The sequence below is a fragment of the Chrysochloris asiatica genome, unplaced genomic scaffold (genome assembly GCF_000296735.1).
Source record: "Chrysochloris asiatica unplaced genomic scaffold, ChrAsi1.0 scaffold00029, whole genome shotgun sequence".
Taxonomy (NCBI): domain Eukaryota; kingdom Metazoa; phylum Chordata; class Mammalia; order Afrosoricida; family Chrysochloridae; genus Chrysochloris; species Chrysochloris asiatica.
This window is the reverse complement of record NW_006408547.1, coordinates 23220329-23226363: the sequence shown is the minus strand read 5'-3', so window position 1 is coordinate 23226363 and position 6035 is coordinate 23220329. Positions and strand designations below refer to the sequence as shown.

Here is a 6035-nt window from a genome sequence, read left to right as displayed (position 1 = left end):
CAAAAGAACCAATAGATCTGTTTTGGAAAAAGTGCAGCCAGAGTGCTCCTTAGAGGCCAAGATGGCCAAACTTCATCTCTCATACTTTGGACATACTGTCAGGAGGGACTAGTCGCTGGAGAAGGATATCATGTTTGGTAAGGTGGAGGGTCAGAGAAAAAGAGGAAGACCCCCCCACAATGAGATGGATTGGTCAAGTGGCAGCATCGATGGACTGGAGCGTGGTAACAGTATTGAGGTTGGCCCAGGATCGGGCAGTGTTTCGTTCTGCTGTGCGTAAGGTCGCTATGGGTCAGTACCGACTCAATGGCACCTAAGAAGAACATAAGCCTTGGGCTTCTGACTACAAGATTGGCAGTTCAAACCCACCAGCAGCTCATCGTTAAAAAGTTGAGGCTGTCTGCTGTCATAAAGGTATACAGTCTTGGGAACAGACATAGGGTGCTATGATCCAGAACCTACTCAGTGGTAGGATGGTAGCACAGTTATGGCAGTAATCCTTGTGACTTGAAAGGGAATTCAAACCATACAAAGCCCTACTCTCTCCCTGACAGAACCAGGCTCAGGCCCCATCCGCTATACAATCAGAACCCAAGCCACGCCCTTTTCAGTGACAAAACCCCGCTCAGGCCCCACCCCCTATATGATCAGACCCAAAGCCACGCCCAGGCCCTACCCCCTATACAATCAGAACCAAAGCCACGCCCTTTCCAGTAACAAAACCATGCCCAGGCCCCACCCCCTATATGATCAGAACCAAAGCCACGCCCCCTCCCTTAGTTCAAACCATTCCCAAACAACTCGGGGGCTTGTCCTCCTCCCCCACAAATTAATAATAAACTTTTTCCTACCCCCCTTTTGGTGCGCGTCCATCATCAGTCTCAATATCCGACCCGATTTAGGATGAAGGTTCGATCCTGCTCTTTACGAGTGACCGGAAAACATGTGTGTTACGTACATGGACACTTCCTGCTTGGCGTGTTCAGCCTGGTGGATGCTTCCGGGTGGCCCTGCTCACCTGCAGATCCTTATCACCCTTTTGCAGATCAGCAGGAACATCCTCCAGCCTTCCCTGACTCCCACAACACAGGCTGCCTCCCCATCACAGCATTGCCCACATGTATGATGTTGTTGTTGTTGTTAAGTGCCATCGAGTCGGTTCCGACTCATAGCGACGCTGTCCGGGGTTTCCGAGGCTGTAAATCTTTACGGGAGCAGAAAGCCTCATCTTTCTCCCGCAGAGCAGCAGCTGGTAGTTTTGAACTGCTGACCTTAAGGTTGGCATCCTGATTTGTAACCACTAGTTCCGTTTATCTCTGGTAGTTAATGGTGGTTATGTCCCATGGAGTTGGTTCCGACTCACAGTGACCCTGTAGAGGCTTTCTGAGGCTGTAAATCTTTACCAGAGCAGAACGGCTCATCTATTTCTCACTAGAACAAGGGTATCCAATAGGTCCTTCTGAAATGATGAAAATGGCCTATATCTATACTGACCGATCAACAGTGGTTACAGAGCACTTGAAATGTGGCCAATACAAGTGAAACACAGAATTTTAAATTTTATCTAAATTTAAACAGACACAGGTGGCTAGTGGCAAAAGAAGTGGACCAGAAGCTCTGGCAGGGGAGGGGCCGTGTTCACCTTGTACACCATGCATTCCTTATATGGTGTTTGGCCGACAGGGTGCAGTGGACTGTTTGTTCAATGAATGGACAGTTAGCATGGCAGTGGACACCTCCCTGCCCAAGGATAGTGACTGTCACTAGGATTCACATTTCCTGGGGTATGGGAAACTCATATTTATTATCACCCATTTGCCTCTAAGTCTACTCCAATTCATGGTACCCCCATGTATGTCAGGATATGAACTATGCTCCATAGGATTTTTCAATGGCTAGAGCTCTGGAAGCGTAGTGGTTACGAATCAGGCTGCGGACTGCAAGGTCAGCAGTTTGAAACTACCAGCCGCTCCATGGGAGATTCTGCTCCTGTAAAGATTTACAGTCTTGGAAACCCTGTACAAGGTCACTATGAGTAGGAACCGACTCCACGGCACATGGCCACCACCACCACTATTCTGGTAGTGTAGTCGTTGCAAATTGGGCCGTGAACCTCAAGGTCAGCAGTTCGAAACTACCAGCTGTTCCACGGGAGACAGATGAGGTGTTCTGCTCCTGTAAAGATTTACAGCCTCAGAAAGCCTGTACAGAGTCACTATGAGTCGGAACCGACTCCAGGGCCCATAACCACCACCACCATCTATGTTTTTCAGAAGGATCTCTCCAGATCTTCAGCGTTTTCGGTTCATAGCTGAGCATGGTAGTTGTTTCTACCACCTAGAGATTCTCTTTAGTATTACCAAGCACTTCCTTTGACACAACTCAACACTACTTCCTTTGCTCCCCTTAATACAGAAGAGAAAATAGTAGACAAGAGAAAAATACAGTTGAAGTGTGATTTTGGAAATAAATAGCTTGTGGTGGAACATTAAGGAACTACTTATTAGTATGAGCTCTGGTGTGATGCTGTAGGATAAGCACTGGACTGCTAAGCACAAGGTCAGTGATTCAAACCCACCAGCCACTCTCAGGAACCCTATACAGGTCACTTGTAAGTTGGAACCAACTCGATGGCACACAGCAACAATGTATTAGCTAATTAAAACAATCAGTTTGATGAAAAAATACCTCTTGTGTTTAATGAAGACCTAATTAATAGAACAAAGGTATTAAAGACAGAAAAATGCAATAGTCCAACCTAGAAAACAAGAAAAAAAACACACCACCATTTGGCAAAAGTTACCTGTACTTTTTCTTCACTCATGAATTCACTGTGTGGACCTTTTCAGAGATACAGAATGAGACAAGAAACTAACGTTGGACAGGAGACTGGCATCTTCTCAAGCTTGAGAGATGTGCCACAGAGCTCATTTAAATGGCCATATGAAAAAAGAGATTCCGGATGGTGAAAATGGCCAGAAAGATGGTGCGGAACCAGGGTCAGATCTAGAAAAGACTCAAGAGGGCCAAGGCAACCTTCACAACCTCCTGCGCCTCTTTCTGTCTTTCGCTTTCCTCTTACGCTCATTCAGGTATCACACAACACTGCCTCTCTCAAAGACGCCTCAAACCTCTTTAAAGATGCAAGAAAAGATCGTACAGTTTTCTAATGTGAGAATATGAAAACACTGGAGACACAGCCATTCCGTAAAGTGGATTACAGTGGGCGAGGCTTTTTTGTTGTTTTTTCAAAAATGCATCATGGGCTTAATGGTCAGGACTTTTCAAGATGTGAGAAAGCACAGGAAGTCTCTTGCTATACTGAGAATCATCCTTCCTTGAATACGTTGTTGTTGTTAAGTGCTGTCAAGTTGGTTCTGACTCATAGCAACCCTGTATAGGGTATCTGAGGAGCAGCTGGTGGGTTTGAACCGCCGACCCTGTAGTTTCCAACCCAGGGCCGATCCTACAGTGCCACTCCAGAAGTCTTCATTGCACATAATTACCTCAAAACTACCAATGAGAGTTGAGTTGACTATATCACAGAGAGACAGTACCCCATGTGTTGTTCATCACTGCAATGCAACACAAATCCAGGCAATTAAACAATATCCATTTATTGAGGTGCTGGGCTCAGGGTAACGTCCTTCACAGTTGAACATGCTCCCGCAACCTTCCAGAAGCTGCTACCTCTACTCTGACGAAATCAGATCTCAACCTGTAAACACAAACACATACGATTCCCCAATCTAACAGGACACGACAGAAAACAGAACCCCGGTGCGATATACCTAACTCTTAAAAGTGGGCAAGAAATACGGAGGTCTTATCTCACAGGAAGAATCAAATACGCTTACAGGTTGTGGAGTGAGGTTGGGACACAAAAGGCTTTTCAGAGGTCTCAGATAGAGGCAGATGCCTGTTAAAGGAGTCGGCTGGGTGAACCAGTTCTTTAAGCTGTTCGTTTTCCTTTTAGGAGATCAAAGTATCAGGGCTTCCTTCATATGGGCCAGTCTACCACATGCATTTTAAATTCTTCAGGAACTAGCTGTATCAGAGCTGACCACTGAGACCAACTACAAAGCATGCTTCAGGGTAAACATGGAAGCGGCCTCGCACTACCAACACAGAAAGCTGCTTCTGGGGCCCAACCCTTGAATTGATCTCTTCTATTTTTACACTGTTGAGGGAGATTGAGCAAGGAGTGGGGTGCTCAAAAGTGTTGAACTTGAGAGTCACATGACTACTGCAGACTTTCTGTAGTTTTGTTGTTAATGAAAAAGGACCTCTCTCAGGAAGTCCACAGGTCAAACTATTGTCACAAAAGTACAAAGACAGTATCTGCCTTCTTCCCTCTCACTCCGTCTTTTCTGACACTTTACTGCTTTTACTGAAAGTTCCTGACAACATAGGTTTACTTTTTCTTCTCCATGTCCCGCTCTGCGGCCTCCTTGGCCCTCGTTGCTCAGATGTGGGAGAGCGGGTTGGGGAGTGGGCCAGGCGGAGACTGGCAAATGCCTTGAAGTCCTTGTCTTCCTGCATGATGACCCGGCCTTTCCCCTTCTTGTAGACGCTTTGGATGGGGCATCCCTGGCCCGGTCAGCTGAGTGGCCAATTTGAATTCATCAGCAGAGTTGTCTCCCTTCTTGGGGGCAGAAGGCTTCCAGGAGCACAGGATGAGCTTGGAATGTACTCCTTCAGCCGCTGCGTGTAGCCTGCAGGACTCAGTGAATTTGTTGCGCCTTGGGTGCAACGAGATATGGATGGTCCAAGCCATCTTCTTGTGGATGCTGGCCACTCTCAGCTCTTCCAAGCCGAAGCCTCTGCCTGCTTAGACTTTGGTGCGATACCACACCACGGGGCACTGTACAATGCGCAGGATGGGGCTGGATGTAGGGTGTGGGTGATGCGGCAGGCTTTGGCTTGTCGGGCCTTGAATCTGCGGATCTTTCGCGCCTGCTGATTGAACCAGTCCTTAAGGAAGTGCAGCTGCAGGGTCATGTCATTCCAGCTGGACACAACGGCTGGCTATGGCCCTCCTCAAAGTGGAACAGCAAGCAGCATCCCTCTCATTCTTTAATAAATGTTTAGTGGTGTTTTCCAGAGATCACAGAAGTGTGATGTTATACAGACCAATGACAGAGCAGACATGAGAGCCCAGCTGCCTTCTGTTAAAGTCAGATCACAGAGACAGGTACAAAAATGTAGACCGATGCCACTCTGCTCACCTTGGTGATGTGTGTGTGTTCTAGACAATATGGTAATTTTTCCTTAAAAAAAAAAAATGCTACCAATGTTGACAGTGAATTTGTCTTCAGAAAAAAATCAGTTGTATTTTTATACACAAGCAATGAAAAACCCCAAAAGGAAATTAACAATTCGATTTACGATTGTTGTTGTTAAGTGCCATTGAGTCACTTACAACTTATAGTGACCCTGTATAGGGTTTTCAAGCAGCGGCTAGTGCGTTTGAACTGTTGACCTTGTGGTTAGCTGTCCAGTACTTACACTACAGTGCTACACCAGGGCTTGAATAAAACACTTAGGAATATATTTAACCAAGGAAGTACTAGACATGTATACCAAAAACTACGAAACCTTGCTGAAATTGATTTTAAAAGGCATTACAAAAAAGGAAAAGACATGCCCTGTTCACATATGGAAGACAATGTTGTTGAGATGACAGTGTTGTTGTTGTTAAGTGCTGTCGAGTGGGCTTCCCCAAGCTGACCAACAGGTTCAAATCCCTACCAGAATTCCAATGGCCTTTCTTGCAGAAATGAAAACGCGTATCCACAAACTCTTAAGGAATTATAAACCAAAACCCCCACAGCTGTTGAGTCCGTTTTGACTCGTAGTGGCCTCCATAGGATTTCTAAGACTATAAATCTTGACGGGAGCAGACAGCCTCATTTTCCTCCTGTGGAGTGGCTGATGGGTTTGAGCAGCTGATCTTGTGGTTAACAGGCCAACGCTTAACCCACAATGCCACCAGGACCCCTTTAAGGAACTGTTGTTGCTGTTAAATGCAATGG

The 6035-nt window shown here is 46.2% G+C and overlaps 1 protein-coding gene and 1 pseudogene across 1 annotated transcript in view; both read right to left on the bottom strand.

The window, feature by feature from the left end:
- The window catches only part of MCF2L (MCF.2 cell line derived transforming sequence-like), a 301472-nt gene that overhangs the window by 182649 nt on the left and 112788 nt on the right, over positions 1-6035 (bottom strand). The window lies entirely within an intron of this gene.
- Positions 4415-5001, bottom strand: LOC102819590 (annotated as a pseudogene).